The 21,872-nt window shown below is 34.3% G+C and overlaps 1 protein-coding gene across 2 annotated transcripts in view; it reads left to right on the top strand.

Moving 5' to 3' along the window:
• Nucleotides 1-21,872, top strand: part of LOC144853672 (orexin receptor type 2-like) — a 51,406-nt gene that overhangs the window by 6,575 nt on the left and 22,959 nt on the right. For both annotated transcript variants that reach the window (XM_078711438.1, XM_078711439.1), the window contains exon 2: nt 19,196-19,367. The gene's annotated coding sequence lies outside the window, so the exon portion shown is untranslated. The remainder of the gene's footprint in view (nt 1-19,195; nt 19,368-21,872) is intronic.

The raw sequence follows: 21,872 nt of genomic DNA, 5'->3' as shown, positions 1-21,872 counted from the left end.
GATGTAAAATAAGTGCGCTGACCGTAATGAAACGTTAATTGCACCATGTGCGTGTGACAGGTACTTCTAAAACAAGAAGATGTCTTATATAAAAGCAACAACTTCAAGTCTTCCCTGATATTAATAGTGAATGGGGTTAAGACAGTGTTACATTCTGTCATCGATCCGTGCTATAAATATATCCAATCGGCAATTTGTTGGTCTGTAATGTTTTGTTTTGTAAGTAAACGACTTTAAGTAACGGAAACATCATCGCACTCGAAGCAACATATAACGTCACGTTACATCACAAAAAAATACTGCAGTAGATGCCATAAGAAAGAAGGGAGCGCTGATAATATGAAAGGCGTCGGGGCTGGGGAAGTTTTATGCGGTTGGTGTTGTGGTAGACTTGCCCCAAGTCTGTAGTTATATATTAAGTCAAAACTCCGTCTAGAAGCCATACTAGTGTTGTGGTGGCGGCTGTGCTTGGTTTAAAGTTTGGTTGCAACTAGGACGCACAACGCAAGGACGAAAGCGCAACGCAAGTAATTTGACCAATTACGTGCGATGGACTATTTGAACTTTCACTCATAACTGGTCAACTCGCAACTCGTCCTAGGTGGGAATCAGCGCTTAACCAATCACTCCATAATAATTGTTAACAGTATTCCTACTAAACTACTGTACAGTCAACGAAATCCATTTTGATATTCTAGGGAGAAACCCAAATACTACTGTATACCTTCATAAATCATGGTTTCATACTACAGTATTTGTATGTGTGTTTTAAAGGCAGTTGTTAAAGGGAGCAAATTCAATTAAACTCTTAACGAATAATGCACATTGTTGTTATAAAACGTGTTTTTATATTAAAACATATCGGTAAATTCTCCCCATCTTCTTTACGTATAGTAGGTTTACCTAATAATATAATGGCACATGATGTGGAACATTTCGTATTTCGTTCACGTGCCTTACCCACACGTTTTATATCTCTGTGGTCTTCTCACGATTTCTTTATAATTGACACGGTGATGCTTGGTAGAAATCATGGCATTCGAAGGAGGGCTATGGGAATATTATATTTTATAACATGTCGAATTCTCGACAGATGTATATTATTATATAGCCATGCGATAGAAAGTCGTGTGAAAAAAGATAGGGACAGACTTATCAAACATGCTAGAAAAAAAAATCATCTTTTTATTTATGAGTTACGAGTTTTACGGATCGATGTAATGTTGTCCTTTTTACGAGTATACTAAACGCGAGCCCTCTGCGACGAAATAGCAATACGCTCTTGTTATAGCTTAAAAGCTTTTTTTATGCAAAAAATCAGGTTGCTGCATGCTTTTAAAATAAATAAATGTACATTTTAGAAATTGCTATGAAAAACGATAACATTACACCGCTTAACTTAAATGATATGTTCTACATATTAAATCCAATAATTCATTCAAATTGGGCGTATTTGATCTAACTCATTGAATGTCTTTTACTTCCGTCAAATTTGTATCCGCATCGCATATACAAAAACACGTCTTATATTTGTAAAATAATGATGTATATTGTATTACATGAAGCTTCTATTTTATGTTGCTTCGACTTTTTCCTTAATTTATTAGATGATTTTAATTTAGGTTACATTAAGATTGCTTTCATAGCTAGGCCTACTTATTATTATTTTGTAAAATTGCATGGTTTTGATTACATGTTACACAGCGATTTTTCCCAAATCTATTTTTTTTTCTTGACGAATTTGGTGATGTTTTTTTGTTGTTGGATATTATTACACAATTTCCCATTATGTTATATTGACTTTTCTCATGGGTAATATGGAAGATTAGTATTTTGTAAAATGAAATATTTTATCTTAATTATATGATTTTACCTTTAGGTTACACTGAGCTCATATTACCATAGCAATATTTTATTATTTAATATTTTGTAAAATCTATGTTTTATCTAAACGTATTGAATAGTTTTGCTTCGGGCTACGTGTATACTCAGGGTGTATAACAGAACACAAGCTCTTTACTTAATACACGAGTAAGCTATTCGTGAAGGGCAAGGACCTATTGTCTCGCCCTAATGGATGGAAGCAGTCATTGCAACAGAGTATGCCAGTGTTCCTCTCAAGTATAATCTTAAGCAATCAAGCTTACATGATAAAAGGTTTCTCCGGTGTTGTATTACTGACGTTACGTCACGTCTTAAACTTGACTTTGACAGTAAATATTACTTTTACAAGACAAGAGGACAAACGGGGTTTAGACTTCACAATAAAAAAGCGGCACGTCGACGTCATAGAAGAGAGCAGCCGCGTTTTAAAGTGTAATATCTTGTGCAAATCGTCTCCTGGTAGTTGTGTTATTGTGATTTTAGTTCTCTTTAAATTGTATTTATTATTCGTGTTTACATAGCACTGGAAGAAGCATCATATTTTCTTTTTTTTAGTTTCTTATAAAAAAAAATGATACTAAATAGATAAAATTATCGGAGGGTTTTAGAACAATTTTAAAGTAATAATTTTCAAAATAAGTTACATTAATCAGCACCAGACATTCTAGTTTACATTCGTAGTTACTACAGAAACTGCAGTAGAATAATGTTGACATCGTCCCTAAAGCGTGGTTCCCAATAGCATGCAACTAAACGCAACGCAGCGACGTACCGACGCAAACTGTATTGCGTAATCAAGTGGGACCCGAATACGCAACAGTGCTGTAAACATCGCAGGTTTGATTTCACGCAGGCAGGGGCAAATACAATTATTGGAAGGGCATTTCCTTACGTTGCGTAGATTGCGTCGCTAGTGGGAACCAAGCTTAAAGCGTGGTTCCCACTATCACGCAACTCAACCAGCGACGTATCGACACAAACTGTATTGCGTAATCACAAATGGGAACCGACGACGCAACAGTGCTGCAAACATCGCAGGTTTTACTTCACGCAGGCGGGGGCAAATACAATTATTGGAAGGGCATTTCCTTACGTTGCGTAGATTGCGTCGCTAGTGGGAACCAATCTTTAGATAACAATGAATGTTTAAATGCAATGGTTTAATATTGTCCACATTTGAACGCAATATGGAACCACGTTTATGTTTATTTTAGTGATTACCGTAATTACTCGTTTCACCACCAAACAAACTCAATTGCCATTAGGTCTAATTAAAAAATGCAATCACACCAATTAGAACAATAAACAAACGATACACAATGAAAGTCAATATTATTATAATGCATTATTGTTAGCATAAATTGCAACACTGACCTTCGAGTTAAATAAACTTAAAAGCCAAATAGCATCAAGTTCGCTATCGATTTTCACTCAAAGGAAATAAATATACAATTATTGATATTAACAATTTCTAACATTGGCGATTTCTACACTTGAAATAGGCCTACAGCATATACGAGGTCGAAAATCAAAGGTCAAAGTAGAATTTATAGTACGGCAGTATTGTCTTTGCTACATATTATGTTAACATTTCAAATCATACAAAAAGGATATTCTTATAAATATGATTATCTCATGCATTGCAAATCTAGAAAATCAACGATTACGTCACTAGTAAATTTCACTGTAGAAATTAGGAAAAAATTCTATTTGCACACTAGTTTATTATTTAAGGCCGGTACCTGCTGCAAATATTATCTTCGATGGCAGTTGAACTTGTTCAGTGTAGCAAATATCTTCTTATTTTCTTAAAATAGTCGCTATTTCTTTCTCCGATCCTACGTCTCGTGCTATCTCCCCCGTCTCTCCCCCCACCCCCGTCTCTCCCCCCCCCCGTCTCTCCCCCACCCCCTCTCTCAGTCTTTGTCTCCTTCTTTAGCATTCTTCTATCAGTGACGATTACTTGTGTTTTCTGCTCATGCCCAAGCTTCGAAATAGTCCATGTCATCTTTCTTCCATGTCTTTATACACAATGGTCAATTATCTGCATGTTCAACTCTTCAAAATCTAAAATAGACACTTTTTGCACACACTACATCCATCAGGTTTCTCTGTACATCCAATTCTCCAGCTGTCACTAGATAGTGTCTAACTTACTATTGAAAGTCAGTTAGATACATGAATAGGTGTGTAATAATACTAATACGTTATCTCTGTCAGTACCTTCTTTTTGCAGACAAGATATAATGTGAATGTATTTTGCAGCAACGGTGTCTGCAGACGAGGATATTTTAAGAATGTTAGTTGGTCAGTTCACCCATGGAGAAATAACTCACCCATTCTGCATTTGTTAACGATACTGATGTTGTACTATTGGCCTACTGTATTACCTGTCTCATCTTTACAAAAACACAGTTTTCTTTTTTGTTAGAGAGGTGCTGAGTACTGTATGTAATGATAATTAAGTCAGATAACGTTTGTATTGTACCTAATACGCCATTTAATGTATCGGCTATTTTCATATCACATACTGATAACGACAGCCATATAATTGATTTTTTTTCTGTAAAATACAGTGTCTATATTTTATATTGAATTTTAGAGACACCAATCAATATTGCTGTTTTAAATGTAATATTGTTCTATATATCTGTCACTCTGACGGAACAACGCTAAATGAATCGAAGCATTTCTATTAAATTTTACTGCTAGTTTGATACTCAATATTTTCTATACGTGCTTATCTCCGTTTTAATTTGTCTAACGTTCATAATACAAAAAAACAACCATTTGTTCAACATCACATTATACCTAGAAGAAATGTACAAATGTGTCTCGTTCCCATAGTAACCCACGTTTCTAATGATTTAGTACAGCTCATTTATCATAGGTTAAAGTAACTTATAGTGTTGTGTGTTATACTTCACTCTTAGAAATCATCGGATAACCTATGGTACTTAAACCTTTCCGCAGCACAGATAGTGGTTCAATTGTATACATAAACATGTGGTTATACGCGCGCGTAGTCGAGTCTCATTTGCATAATTTGGATTAGTGAAAATTACTCTTTAATGTTTGATTAAATACATGAGTACTACTGGCTCTAGTACAAATGTTAAGTGTCATTCTATGAACCAGCTTATAAAAAAGGTTAAACATGCGAAAAAGGGAAACAATTAATTTTCAAAATGTGGGTATTTGTGATGCACAAAGCCACAAGATGCGTACAAACATTGGTATTAGGGAGTTTTCGCAGGAGCAGCGCAAGTAAACCTTAACGGATGACGTCAACATTCTACTCATTTGATTACTCGTGTAGGTAGAGTATCCCATATTTATTCTGAACGTAGATGAATGAGATCATTGTACTAAACCTGTGGTAGAGTGGCAGTTCCTTTCCACACCTTTACCTCCAAAGTATTCTTCAACCAGGTACTCATTTACAGCTGATACAGTGGGGTAGGACCTGTTTATATCTGGAATTGAACCCGGGTCTTTCTGTATGATAGTCAAGTTTACACTCGGCTACCGCATGCAACTCTCCGCGCATTAGTCATGATATTTTAATAAACGATGTATTCTGCAAAAAAAGAAAGAAAGGAAAAAAGAATTATCAAAATGGAAATTTAACGGCGTCAATATTTACGCGATGTTTCCTTTACGTACATTCTTTTAAAATATGTGTTAGGGCAATGATTGATGGTCTTACAACACCATTTTATTATTATTATATATTGATTTCGCAAACGATTCCAGTCAATTCTTATTAATTTGTAGACCTGTTATTTTTACAGTTTCTGCGTCACAACTCGTACGTGACTTAAAACTGGAGCCATATATAATAACATAAGGCACTTAGAACGAATGGTCAACTGAATTACGCTGTTCTTTTGGTCGACCTCACTCAGTTGCTTCAGTAACATTCATGACGAATATTCATTAGTTTAAACATATTAGCTAAAAATAAAAACGAGCTCTGATGAAGTATGTGGAACTCAATCTCCCAATGTATTTCATTAATACTTTATATCATACGAGCTCATGTAAACTTATACTCGACGTACTAACAACATACAGAGTTCAACAAGCTAAAAAACAAGGCCATATACATGGCTGCAGTCGCGTGCTTAAGTTAGTGTTTACCGACCAACCGACCGACCGACCTACAAAATGAACTGTGGAGTCGAAAAAAACCGAAAGCAGTCTAACCCTAACCCTATTCTCGCTATGTTCAATCTAAATGAATATTCATATTCGTCCTCCTCATGAATATTAATAAGGTCAGAAAGATCGAGCTCAAAACCACCTGTTTAGTTATCATCACACAAACGTATATATGTTTATGTATGTATATATCTATTTTCTTTATCTGTGTGCTAGATTTGCTGCGTAACATCAATCAATTTATCGATCAATCAAATGGATTTTTTGTTTAACCATTTGTTTTGTCATTTTATAAGTGAAAACATTTTTTCGGGTTTTTTTTCTACTGTAAAAAATAACTAATTCAAAGTCTGATTTAATTAATCTTAATTGTTCATGCTTTTGGGGGACAATACATAACTGATGTCCCAGATTTATTAACTTTTAAATGTTTCATATTAAATACATCAAAAGAGTTTATTTAGATACAGCCGTTTGAAAGCTTATAACTTGTTTATACCAATATTCTAGTCATGTTCACATTTGACAAATGACTTTGTATTGAAAGTTAAGGAAACGTAATTAGAAAGTTGTACAGAACGAAAACAACCTTTAGAGTGAGGAATATGTAATTTTTATAAAGCACTTGCCAATTGCAGTATTCTCAATGTTCAGTTTCCTTAATCAAACTCCTCCCGATAGACCAATATCATTACTGTCAATCAAGAAATGCCCCTAGTTAAAGAAGTAGATAATTAGAGACAATAATTACAGAATGCTCATGAGGTTGAGATTTGAACTGGACATGTTTTGAAACTAGGTCACATTCGGCCCAGTTTTTCTTTAAAAGACAATTTGCTTAATTAGTGCTTCCTTATTAATCGCAAGCAAGTTTTTCGCGAGGATACATCAATGTATATCATGATACATATACTGATTTCGTTTATGCAGCAAACGTGAGTGTAATTAGATAGCGTACAGCTCTGTCTACACTATCAAACTAGTTTGACAAAATAAGTGTAATGTGCCCAAATATGGTAGTTATATGCTCAAATATGGTAGTGATATGACATCATCATGTCCATATATGGATATTTGTTATCACATCAAGTTTGATAGTGTAGACAGAGCTTAGGTTAATCTGGTTCATATGTGACGTTATTTGCTAGATCTTGGTTTAAAATTAGACTGTGCCGTCCGTCTACATCTAAATATCCAAAACACGTACACTTGATAAACATGATTTGACGCGCGATATAAACTCTGAAACGTGACCGTAATTAGAATAGGCCTACGTGGTTTGTCTGTTTCACGCAATATGTTGGTTAAACATTAGACTGTTGCAAACTCTAATTCAATCTGGATATAAAACGGACAACATAAATTGTAGACTTGCCCTAAGCCTGTAGTTATTTCGAGGCTTTTCGATGGTTACAAGCTCAAGTAGTATATGTATGAAACGCCATATGTGTCAAAATATTTCTCTCTTTTTACTAATATTAAGTCAAAACTCCGTCTGGAACTCGGACTACATAAATTGACGCGCGTTATCAAAATCTGAAACGTGAGCGTAAGTACAATACTGGTTCACACAAGATTGTCTTGATCACGATCAAATATTATAATGGCATGCATTTCTGACCCATCCGCTTAACTGTAGTGTCGAATGTTACCTGGTTTTCAGTGTATCTACACATACAGCAACATTTGAATATTCGGTAATACAGCATATTATGTGTATCACATGTGATGCCTGTATCATAAGGTTACTATTAAGGGTCGCTTATGGTCTTTGATGACATTATTTATTCACAATTCACAATTACAATTTCAATTTACAATTTTTACAATTTACAGTTTTACAACATCACCCAACAGTACACCAAAAAAAAAAGGAAAAAAAGAGAAGCGAGTGCTTGTGAGTTTGGTGACTATTATTTAAATACATCTACATATACATACAACATTAAAAAAACGATTCACGATTGCTTTCTCTACAATACTGTCGATTCTCCCATGTTGGGTGGCTATCGTAATAACGTGAAGAGAGAGAGCGCCATATCTCAATCTTGTCTGGAGGCAGAATTTCGTCTATGAAATATATATGCATATAATGCATGTTGAAAAAGATTGTATATCGAAGCGTTATAATATTTCTGAATTACGTAGGCCTTCCATGCCTAAAACGTGACAAAATTATTATTTCATTTATCTAACTTAACACTTAACGGCATGACGTCTCTACTTTGTTCAAAATTTAAAAAAATAGGTCTTAGGCAATTATAAACCAATGTCCTACTCACTATTGCTCACATCTTACAACCATTATGTCTCATTTAGTCCCTTGACTACCCGACTGGCTGTATTATTCACAAATGTTCTCAATGGTGTTTGAAATTAGGCCAACTTTAATGAACTTAACCTACTATACTACTCATGAGGGTTGAACTACTTTTAAAAGTCTTCTGTCAATAATGTTTATTTAAGTACGTGTCATTTTTATTTTTATTTCAACTTATGAGGAATGACCCTCCAAATCAGATCCAGGCGTTCAGGTCATGTTTCTACAGTACTGTAATATAGGTATTATTTCAGATAGACCGTATATCGATTTAAAAATGCTTGAAAATGGTTCAGAATCATGCATTCGATGGAGTAAAATTACTTTTTTACAGTCTAATACACTAGACATTAGGTTATATATAAATTATAGGTGTATTTTAATAGACCTAGACACTAAAGTTCATATGCCTAACGACTGTCAATGGACAGTTAAGGTATACCTAGTGACATCAGAAATGGGTGTTACGTCAACGGTTCTGCGGAACAGACATCTTGGTTCGAAATCCGTTGATTTCATTGGGTGTTTTTTTGTTTATGTTGTTGAGAGCAGGGAAGAATGAAAAAAGAGAGATTATTTAGAGGGATAGGTACAGTTATATTTAGGAAATTTCTTAAAATCTCTTGGAATTCAAAGGAACTCTTTGGGGAAACAAATTACGCTCCTCGGATTATGTATACATTTTCTGAATCAATAGGAATTATTTCGTCTTAAAATCCAATGTTCTAATTTGTTGTTCTTAACTCTCACGTGTCATATACTATTATTTATGTAACATTTATTAAGACTTAATCGTGCTATGCGAGTTTTATTGCTATAGCTTTCCTGATAAGCAGTTATGACATTTTATCCACATCAAATTTTATGACGTTGTTTATTCTGGACAATAGTTATTAGGCCATGAAACCTTTATTAATTCACGACATTTGAGAGATATATCTGCTTTGCTGTGCAACGCGGTTTTTTTTTAGATCAACACCTGCCGTAGTTCGAAGCATAGCTTCATCATAGGATTGTCATTATGTAACTATTTAACACGATGTGTTGAAATAAAATATGTTGCATTTGTTTATTAGGTATAGTAAAAATCCAAAATGAGTACATTTTTAAAGTTGTATAAGCATTATAAAAAAATAAAAACATTGGACCAGAAATAATAACCTTTTTAATGCTCTTCATCAGATTGATCTGTCTCAGATAGATTGATTTTCTTCAGTTGGATTGATCTTCCTCAGATAGATTGATCTTCCTCAGATAGATTGATCTCCCTCAGTTGGATTTATCTTCTTCAGATAGATTGATGTTTTTCAGATAGATTGATCTTCTTCAGTTGGATTGATCTTTTGCAGATAGATTGATCTTCCTAAGTTGGATTGATCTTCCTCAAATAGATTGATGTTTTTCAGATAGATTGAGCTTTTTCAGTTGGATTGATCTTTTTCAGATAGATTGATCTTCAGTTGGATTGATCTTCCTCAGATAGATTGATCTTCCTCAGATAGATTGGTCTTACTCAGTTATATTGATCTTCCTCAGATATATTGATCTTCTTCAGTTGGATTGATATTCCTCAGATAAATTGATCGTTTTCAGGTGGATTGATCTTTCTCAGTTGGATTGATCTTCCTCCGATAGATTGATCTTCCAAGGTTGGATTGATTTGTCTCTTATTTGTTGATCTTCCTCGGTTGGATTGATCTTTTCCAATTGGATTGATCTTCCTCAGTTGTGGATTGATCATCTTCAGTTGGATTGATCTTCACTTTGATTGATCTTCCTCAGTTGGATTGATCTGAATTTCGCTCCAATTTCGACAGATTTTCCCCAAGATCTTGATCCGTTCTGATGAAAATTACACCTATCCAATCCAGACAATCTCTTTTAGCCTTAAGGGTTGATTGAAAATAGCAATAACTAGATAATAGAAGAATTGAATCCGGCGTCAGAACCTTATTATACTAGAAACAATTGAACTTTCAAATCACTTCCGAGCTATGTATTTTATAATTATAAACAATGATTTATAAAGATTTTGTATTATTTGAAATATCAGCAATATTAATTTTCAAGGATGAAAATGTAAATATGCCGTGAATAACCGGCCTGGTTTCGTTTGTAAAATTGAAGGGGTTCAGTACAGTATACGATCAATATTCCATTTTGTGTCAGTTTCAGATTTAGTAAACGAGAAGGTACAAAAATAGGAACACCGTAACTTTACTTATAGGCTTTTATTTGCGTTTGGCGATGTGGTTGGTCGGTATTTGAATAACCTTCCCTTGTTAAATGCATATAACGACATTTCTGTTTATCCACACAAGGCTTATTTTCATAGAAATTATCTTAGAATTAAAGAAAACAAGAATAATTTCTACCTGCCATCTGGATGAATGACTCCTGACACGAAGAAAGTGGATCGGTTTCATAAAGCCCCTCGGCTATGACCTAGGTAGTGGCCACCTATTATTAATGTGTGGGTAAACATACTAAATGTTAGGCACATCGTTCATCTGCCAGGCCGCTTGTAATATGAAGGAACATGCTTAACCATGGCAAGGATACACCTGTAGAGAAAGGCCAGACTTACGCCTACTAATGTAAAACATAAGTTTTACTATTATATGGAATTTAAAATATCTAGGTTAAACTGTTTAAGTAAAGTAAATGTAAATAATATCTTGTCTTATTGTATGTATGTTAGGCATGATAAATACAAAAAGTAGGCCTTGTGCGTGATTGGGATGTTGTTGACGCTGTGTTCACGTGAGCTGGGGACTGCAAAACTGTCATTTCAAAATCCAATGAGACATTAGATGACGCTAATCGTAATTTATAGATTAGGTACGATTGCCCGTTAGCTATCAAACGAATGATTTTACAATCAGTGTGTGGCTCCGTTAGACGCAAAAACCGTATATCGAGTTTCACTTTTTTTTTGTAAAAACCTATTTTGAATTTCCACACAATGTAAAACAATCCAATTTCCCATATTTTTACTTGGCAAAATAAAATGTTGCCAAGTATTTTTATAAAAGCAAGTACTTTACTTATAAGTACTTGCTTTTTTGTCCTTGTGTATTTTGTTTTGTTTTTTTTCCACGATAGCGTCTGATATAGTTATCGATATATTGGTGTGGTCACAAGTACTTATTAAAATCTCGAGTATTTCGTATCTTCAACATGCATCGAAATATTATATAACGTGCCCTCTGTCGTCTGGTGTACTGTAAAATAGCAATACAATGGTGTCTGTGTAGCACGTGAACTTCACATTATTCCAAAGCGGTGCCTAATTTCAATAATTCAACGATCACTCACGCTATATTTATTTGGAATGAACTTATTATGTATTATGTATCGACAGTTTTACTACTTACGATAATAATCCAAAAACATTCTGTTCATCCCTTTTTATTCTTACATCGTCAAAATTAAATCCAAGCAATAAATCTTAATTCAGTAAGGTTTTTTTTTGTTCGAAGTACAGTAATTTTTGCTTTGTAGAAAATATGTGCCTTGGAAATAAAAAAGATAAACAAAAATAAAAAACATTTATTTCTGTCGTGATTATACAAACAATTCAACAAGTTGTAATGTAAATAACCAAAAATTAAAAAGATCATAAGTTAGAAATTAAGAAGCTATTTATTCACAAGGAAGACGACAAGTGCAAGAGATGATGACAACATTGTGCTTGTACAAGCTTTAAAGAAAAGTATACCAAGTTGTGTAGTATTACATTCAAACTTAAACGCAACGCAGTAATGCGCCTAGTGAGTGAGTTTACCAAATCAAGTAGGCCCTACAAGTACGCGTGATTGCATCGTGATTGTGTTGCGGTGCATTTACGTCCTTGCGTCGTATACCAAAATGGGAACCACCAAGCTTTAAACAAATTTTTCAATAGGTGAATTTGTTTGCGCGAATCTAAAGCGTTAGCTTATACGCATGCGTAGAAAGAGATTAGGAAGATGGAAACATGAATACGCATGCGTATAAGCTCGACAGTTTGGATGGTCCATCAAATGTGATTACATTAAAGGCCTTCCTTTAGGATAGCCCTATAAAGCGGAATCAAATTGCTTGCGTTTGTGCAGTTTTGATATGTTTTACGTTACGTTTATGTAGGCATACTCATCATTTTGATAGCTACACACTATTAAAGAATGTATTGTTCGGAGTGCATTGTGCATGCTAAATTATAAAATAGAAAATAACATTTGTATGTGGAAGTCAAAGGTTATTATTAAAGTAGTATTGATTAATTAAAAACTAAAAACGCTCTATCGATTTTTTTTTCTGCGGTAGTGCATTAAAATGTAAATCTAAAAATAGTAATACTAATGTTTTAATTATACTAATAGACTGTACGGTATATTAATGTCAAATTTATTATTTTACTTTAATGTTTGAACGATCTCATATAATTTTAAGAGGACATCTATAAGATAAATGGGAAACATTAAAAAAATAACAATACAGTATTGGTTTCAAAGGAAGTTTTCATTTTGGAATAAATGTAAACAATGATATATTATAATAACGATTATAATCATAGGATATGTGAATCAAGCAGAAAATTTCGGGTTAGAATCTCTTTTTGTTCATTTCTCATTTCCTCATCTTCGCTGTTAATGCATTATTTAATTTCCAGTATAAGAACCCAGGGCGGTTTAATTTGCATCCTGCCTGTTAATTTATATAATCACAAGAAGCCTTACTCTCAAACCCAATTCTTCCAAAAAAATTGAATAATAAATTTAAGAATATCGTAATTAATATTTGATTTTTTAAGTATATTGGTCTTATTATTAATGTTTTAAAAAATGGTGCCACCTGAATCTAGAAAAACAAACATAAGAAAAAGTAAAAAGACAAAAAAAACTAATTTATGTTATGTTGCATTGCTTTAGGCCTAATTGATGTATTTTTCACTTAAATTATGTTTAATGATGAATATAAAATTTATTGTACAATACCGTAGTGTTGTAATATTGAAATGAATGCCTCAATAAATGACCTTTAAACAAAAATTATCATTATGATGTAATGAAATGAAAATAAAGGTGAGTGAATCTCACAAAAGACAAAAAAAAAAATGAAATACTGTATTTTTTCATTTCAAGGACACTTTGGTTAACGAACCATCGGAAATACTTCTATACTGAATTAAATTATTATTAAAAACAAAATGATCGCATTATACAAACAATTTGATCTAACATTGAATATATACAAACGAGACAGCATACATTATAGCATTTTAAAATAATTTAAATTTAACTATCTTTTTTGTTCTAAGCGTGATCTCTAGGGATTACACACAGGAATATATGATAGGCATTGAATATATTATACTAACGACAGTAATAAATGGTAACACTACATTCACAGATAAAATAATTAACTGAAATTAATTATTTTACACATGAAGGAATTTCGGAATAAATAAAAGTATAAAGGAATTTGTCAAGATCTTCTGTTTGATGATCCAATGCAAACATTTGAATAAAACATTGAATAAACTGGAAATAGATCCGAAATAATATATTTTTTTTAAATAATATAAACCAATGTTAAGCCTTGTCTACACTATCAAACTTTATGTGATAAACAAATGTGATGTGCCCATATATGGACATGATGATTTCATATCATTACCATATTTGACCATATCACTGCCATGTTTGGGCACATCACACAAACTAGTTTGATAGTGTAGACAGAGCTTTAAATCTATAAACTGGGGCATCATTTCAGCAGCATCATCATTGCAGAATCATCTCTATCGTCACACCATCATCACACTTAACGTTCACATAAACATCATTAGATCGGATACTGTGAGTGTCTTTAACAGACATCTAAAAACCAATTACCTAGTGTAACATGTGTGATAGACACATCAAACAGCTAATGATGGCAAATGTGTACTCGAGGATTTTAACCCTCAAATTACACGTGAGTATCCTATATTCTAAAGTAATTTTTAAAGTCTGTATTCTGAATGTTCAAAAGTAGTGTAATCATTGTGTTTAAGTGCTTGGAATCGATTAACGTAAACTGTCGACATCTTTTATATACAGCCTAATAGTCTGCCGAATAATCTGTAAAGTCTACAAGGCCAATGTTATTAAGATGAACAATAAGTACGATATTAAAAACAAAAGGCTTGTAAGATGACAATTAGGAGCCCCCAATATCATGACGTAGAGAATATGCTTACTGTATCCTGATTCTGCAACTGTCATTTAGATAGATGTTACTGAATAGTTAGAAACCTGAATTATGGTGCGCTGACATTCATTTGGCGGCTGCACTAAAGCAACAAATTTGTTTGTTTTAAATGTTGTTTTATAGAATGATGTATAGGCCTACAACATGTATCAAGACTTTGACGAAATACCTCATTAAATTACGTAATCACTCCATTTAATAATGATATTTTACTCTGATTTAAAAAAAAGAAGTTAATTTCGTAATTGTATAAATCTCTGTCTACACTCTCAAACTATATATGACAAAAAAATGTGACGTGCATGCCCATATTATGATGATGTCATGTCACTACCATATTTGGGCATATCACTGTATTATCGTCAGCAGACACGATACAGCAAGTTGTTTAGTGTCGCTAGATATGATACCGAAACAAATCAGATGTTCCATGTCAACGACATAGCACTACACACTATAAGTGTGAATTATACTGATTTATTATCATACCATAAATCTCGGTTCTCTTATTTGTGATGAGTTAGAGCAGCATCTACGGCCTTTTACCCACAATTCAATAATCTAAATTTACAATGTCTGCTATTAAACCTCACAGTAAAATAATAATATCTTTGGCGTCGGCTGTGGAAATGCAGGTGTTACAGACAAACGTTATTCCTCATATTTGTTTTGATAGTTAAATTAGGCTAAGTATATCTTTCACTGCAAACAAATATAGTTGCATAAACCATAACCTTTCGTAATTTTTATTTATTGAGGTATTGCTTTCGGCATTTTTTGGCGTACTTGGCCTTCCGTTATAAATCAAAGAATTGTTTCCTGTTTAGAGCGATTTGCTTTTAAAAGTGTTTTTTTTTAACGAACAAAATATAATGCAATTCTAAGATTGAAAATGCATTAGTATAGTTTACGTTTATTCACTACAGGTTTTTTTTTTTTTGTTAACTCAGAAAAGAAAACCCTAAAGTCGTATTTTATTGTATGGCCTGGTTGTTACAGTTGATTTATCGTTTTCTTTTAAAGCTGATACAGGTATTACATATATTTAGTCAATAAACATTATTTGAAAACAAAGCAATGCTAGTAATATTTCGTAAATGATTTTACAAACTGACGACTGATTCCGCGTTGTGCGTCGGCAACATTAAACCGACACACGCGCACAAAAGCCGTAATATTATCAGCGGTTAAACGCACGTACAAAATTCGTGATATTATTATCAAAATTTGAACGCAGGCGTAAAAAAACTGTGTTATATCAACGTTTAACGCACGCGTAGGCTATAAAGCTGTACTAAGCCATCCTGTACAAATTGTATTGTAGGCCTACTAAAACCGTAGAAACTGATGTTACTTGTCGGGTCGATCCTGTGAGGCTATTACAAAGGAAATTTATCCAACGTCCTCCAGCCAACCAAACCGCTCTCTTACTTACTTACTTACTTACTTACTAGTCAGGCAGCATTTGTCACTATATTAACTTTACTTCATATATTTAGCCAAGTTTGATTTTTCACTTTTAAGTGATCAAGGACATCACAAGAAACAACTTCCAACTTGTTGTCCAAATTCTAAACGCGTTTTTCATTCGCTGGGGGCGCTTTTTCAAAATGGCCGTCTATGCTATCAAGTACTTATATCTCGGCAACCACTAATCGTAGAGACTTGGTTTTAGTCTTAAAATGTTTGTAAGGTACATATTTCTATTCACTATAATGGAACATTTAGCCCTAAAATGACCAGAAATACTATTTCTGACCATTTGACCTTTGACCTGATCTTATCATATCTCAATAACTATTGGTCAGAAAGAGTTGATATTTATCCCAAATTGTTCAGAAAATACATGTTTCTATTTGCTTTAATGCAAAGGTTTGTTTCAAGATGGCCGGAAAAACCATATCTGACCTTTGACCATAGCCTGTGTGATATCCATAACATTTTTCGACAGATTGCTCAGAACATCTATATTTGTAACACATTATTGATTTTTCAATTATTGATGCTTTAAAACATTCACTTAAGCTTGGAAATTAAAGTTTTAAAATAAATAAAAGCCATATCTCCATACATAATCCTAGCCTGTGATTGGCTGAAAGTTCAAGCAGATTAGATTTCATGAGTTTAAATGGCAAGTGTTTTTTAAACCGATTTAAATAGTGTTTGCTGGGAAATCATACTTATTATTAGTACATATACATTTACTTGTATAATAATGTACCTATGCTGATATAAATGTTGTACAGAGAGGCCTTAGTTAAATAGTTATAAACTAGTTCCAGCATAGTTTCAGCAGGCTTGTACAGAAAGATGATACAAAAGCAGCATCAATCCTAATTATTGATGGAATGTGTGTCGTCAATATGGTAAAGAAGGTGTCTGATAAGTTCAATGCTTCTGACTTTGCATCTGAATTTGTTAACCTGATTGTTGGTATGAGCAAACCATATGATGAAGTTCGTCTTTTATTTGATCAATATCTATCAGGATCTTTAAAAGAATCTACACGAGATAAGAGAACACAGAAAACAACTACCATTCACTACCATGTCAATGACAACACTGAGATTAAGAACATTAAGACATTTTTATCGCACGTACATAGAGACCAAAGCTGAACTTACAAAATACCTGTCATAGAAGATACTTAATCACTTCAAGAACAACACGAAGAAGGTCCTAGTAACACATCACATGTCCATGATGGCAAACTGCAATCTCTCAGAAATTATCATGATGCCAGAGATGACACACGGACAACACACATTGGAAGAAGGGGACCAACTGGTCTTATTGAATGCCTTTGATTGTATGAACAAAGACCCAAGTGCCAATGTTGACATATTTTCTGTAGATACTGTTGTCTTTATCCTTTTAACAGGAAGCTATCCTCTACTTCCTCCAATGACCACATTTTGTAGGAAAATAGGGGAAAAAATACCTATATGGGAATGCTATTACCGACTTGGAAAACAAATATCAGCAGCACTGATTGGATGGTACGCATTTACAGATAACACAGGTACATTTGCTGGAAAAGGAGTGTCCGCCCATTTCAAAGCACTTATGAAATGTGACGATGAAATACTAGATGCATTTGCTGTATATGGACTGACCTCTGAAATACCAAATTGGATTTTCAGGTAAATGGAAAGATATGTTTGCATATTATACAGTACTTCTAAGATCAAGGCAGATTATGTCACAGACTTGAGATGGATGTTATTTGCACAGAAAGGCAAGGAAGGACAACAATTACCTCCAACCATGGGAACTCTTAGACCACACGTGGAAAGAGCATACTACATGTCTATTGTATGGAATTCATCATGCAAGCCAACTCCATCTATTCCACCAGCAACTGACTACTCCTGGCAACTAGAAGATGGCCACTTGAAGCCGGTATTTTGCAACAATCCACCAGCACCAGAAGCTCTTCTAGAAATTCGTCGATGTACCTGCAATGGTTCATGCTCAACAAATCGCTGTAGTTGTAAGAAAAACAACTTGCTCTGTACTGATGCATGTGAGTGTGGTGATGGATGTGAGAATGTAGAGCTAGTAGACGATATCGATGAACTTTATTGACTGGAGAGGGTAATCTGACTATCTATCATCAATATTTATAGTATGTATTTATTTATTATAACAGTTCCATTGGTGATTTGAAATATTGATTTTGGAACAAGGGATATCATCAACAAAACCACAAGTACCGGTACAAGTTATAAACAATACTAGACAAATCTATAGTCTCTCAGTTGTGGATATTACATGCATTAGGGCAAGAGGTCAGATATGGCATTTCTGTTTGCTTTAAAACAAAACATTTAATTACAGTAAATATAAAAAGGCATACTGCGAACAATTTGAAACAAATTTCAAGTCTGTGTGACCATTAGTTACCGAGATATGATGATAGAAGGTCAAAGGTCAAATGGTCAGAAATGGCATTTTCAGTCATTTCTGGTCAAAATGTTTCATTAGAGTAAATAGAAATATGTATCTTACGAACATTTTAAGATTAAAACCAAGTCTCTACGATTAGTGGTTGCCGAGATATAAGTACTTGATAGCATAAGCCGCCATTTTGAAAAAGCGCCCCCAGCGAATGAAAAACTCGTTTAGAATTTGGACAACAAGTTGGAAGTTGTTCGTTGTGATGTCCTTGATCACTTAAAAGTGAAAAATCAAACTTGGCTAAATATATGAAGTAAAATACAAATGCTGCCTGACTATACCTTACTTACTAAAGTTGTCAAAAAGTCAATTTACACATCTGCCATTTTCCATTTCCGCGTATACAATGTGTTATAAGTCGCTGTCTTAAATATTGTTTCTTATTAGGTGGACGCAACAAGGAACCAAGTTTAAAGCTCTGTATACACTATAAAACTTTATGTAACATCATCACTACCATATTTGGGCACATCACTTTTTTGTCAAACTAGTTTGATAGTGTAGACAGAGCCTAATATACCTATCGTTAAAACAGTGTACACCCCCTCGCCAATGTGTTAGGGTCTTGACCGTGTTCACACACGGGGTTTGTTTATGTACACTTCTAATTCCGAATCTTAATTTCTTTAGATAATTGTGGCCAATGGATGCGTGTAATGAGGTGTAAGTCGTGTCAACATTATCCGGATGCCTGCCCATATTATGCCGACAAAGCCGCAATCTGAGTGGAAACATCACTAATGCTTGCTTAGTATTTTCAAACTAAAATCGACGAAGATTCATCCGTGTGATTAAGGTGCAGGTAAGCTATTTAATGTAAGTTATTTAAAATACGTATGTTTATGTTTTAAGCATTACAATTTGAGACATGAAGAAACTAAATCCTCCCTCCTTCCTCCAACACACTAGTAGTATCGGTGATAGGGGCGGTGCCTTTATTGGAATGGTTAATTATTTCAATTCAACCTGTTATATGATTTCTTACATTTTGTACGATGCAATATTCTGGGTAAAAAGAACGGTGATAATATATTCGCACGTCATTTAGTATCAATCAGATGTAAACCAAAGCAAGAAAAAGCTAAGTAAGGTAGGCCTAACGACTGTCAGTTTATATAATATTGTATGGTTATGTAATAAGTGTATCTTTACTGTAATGCTGTGTATAAAGAAAAGTCAAGCAACACTATAATTCGTCGTGGTAAATATAAATGAATGCGCATAAACTGACGGGTTTGGTTAAATCCCCATCTGTGTTTATAAACACAATTTAAATTTCAATTCTAAATTTTACGGATGACAGATTAGTTAGATAAATGAAGACGAATATGGTCGAATTTATTACCTGTATATAAAGTAGGCATATTATCTTTGGCGGGAAAAGGTACACCCTACCAGGGAAGAATGAGATTATATTGATCATATAGATAGTTGACGACGCCGTCAATAAATAAATAAATAAATAATACTATAAATAAGAAGGGCCCAACTCTGGCAGAAATATGCGCATATTATGCTCAGTGGCAAGTTGTATGAATTATATAAGGCGCGATACCACCTTTCCTTTCGTGACAACGCTTTTTAAAATTTAGCGATATCTCGACTACGCCAGTTGTAGAGAGCTTGTTTCGCGTAAACCCACGCGAGGCTTAAGTGTATTTCGCACATGTTCCAGCACGTGAAAACGAAATATTCACGTTCGATTCGCCGGACCTGACCCGTCCTGTACATGATGATGATACATCACGTCGTACGCGTACTGATTTGTAAAATGACTTGCGTTGCGCTTATATGTTGTTGCGTTTACGTCCTAATAGGAACCAGGATTGTGCGAACGGAGGTTGGTTGTCGGCAAAGGTGCTTTAAGGCCAATTTACACAGACGAGCGCTAACATTAACAAACGCGGAGCGCACGGCCGGTTTCCGCTTAAGCGTGGTTCCCACTAGAACGCAACGCAAGGTAACGTAGCGACGTATCGACGCAAAGTGATGTATTGCGTAATCGCAAGTGGGAACCGACGACGCAACATTGCTGTAAAAATCGCAGGTTTGATTTCACGCAGGCGGGGGCAAACACACTTATTTGAAGGGCATGTTCTTACGTTCCGTAGGTTGCGTTACGTTGCATCACTAGTGGGAACCAAGCTTTAGGATAAATACAGACTCTACGTGGGACAAGCTACGCGGTTTTCCGCTTACCGTCTCGTGTGTAAATTGGCATTTAAGGTGACCCAAAAGAAAAACGAAAGACGAAACAGAAACCCGTTTCAGACGTGTGTACAAACCTTCAAAAACGAAATTCAGTAAAGTCATGACACTAAGCAATTTGAAAGTTTGTTTACGCAAACATGTAATGTGAATGTAAATGTCCAATAATCGTATCATGTATCGGATCTTATACGTCATTTGAAGTAACAGAGTTAACATTTAATTTGACAGACAGAATTGAAAGAAAATATATGCTGATCTTTCTACTGTATAAGCCTTCTACTTAAAATGCATACAGCCGACTAACAAACAGACGAATGTTGTTTGTCGCGATAGTTTGAATAACAAAATATAAATAAAAATTCAAAATGATATATTAAAACATGTTTATGATAATTCAGAAATTGTAAATAAAAAGTGTGAAAATTCTTCTCACATAAGCATGCTTTTTGCACCAAATGCTCGTGCGATATCATATTATCTAGAGACAGATAACAGCACCTGAAGTATCTGTCTGCAAACTACACCCTCTCTCCCACATGAATCACTGATTATACCTCCTAAAAGTATTTGTTATGTCATCACCTTTTCTGCCCTAGGCCCGTATACGGTCGCATGAAATGGAAGAGCAGTTCGTGTTGTTAACCACGACATTGTACGAGAATAGGCTACAATTACACTATTTTAGTGGGACATGTGGGTCAAGACAAACGACTTAATCTTTAATAACCAACCAACAGCACCGATTAACAACGCATTCGTCTTTAGAGATTCAACGTAAACAAAAAGTTAACCGCCTTGCGGCGTGCGGAATCAATTTAGAGATGATCTTAACTTTCAATTATTCTTTTTTTTCTATAGTCAGTGAGACACAGTTAATGAATGAAAACCGCCCAAAACAATCAGTGGTCAGCCACTACAATTACGGTTCGATCTTTAACAACGTTTAAAAAAAAACCACATTTAACACACTCGTAAAGCTACGTTCACACTACTGCGTGGTTCCCACTAGAGACGCAACACAACCTAACGCAACGTAAGAGATTTGACCAATCACAAGCGATAAATTAATCGAACTATCGCTTGTCATTGGTCAACT

The sequence above is a fragment of the Antedon bifida genome, chromosome 10 (assembly GCF_963402885.1).
Source record: "Antedon bifida chromosome 10, ecAntBifi1.1, whole genome shotgun sequence".
In the NCBI taxonomy this organism is placed as follows: Eukaryota; Metazoa; Echinodermata; class Crinoidea; order Comatulida; family Antedonidae; genus Antedon; species Antedon bifida.
The sequence above is the reverse complement of the archived record's forward strand: the minus strand, read 5'-3'. Positions and strand labels throughout refer to the sequence as shown.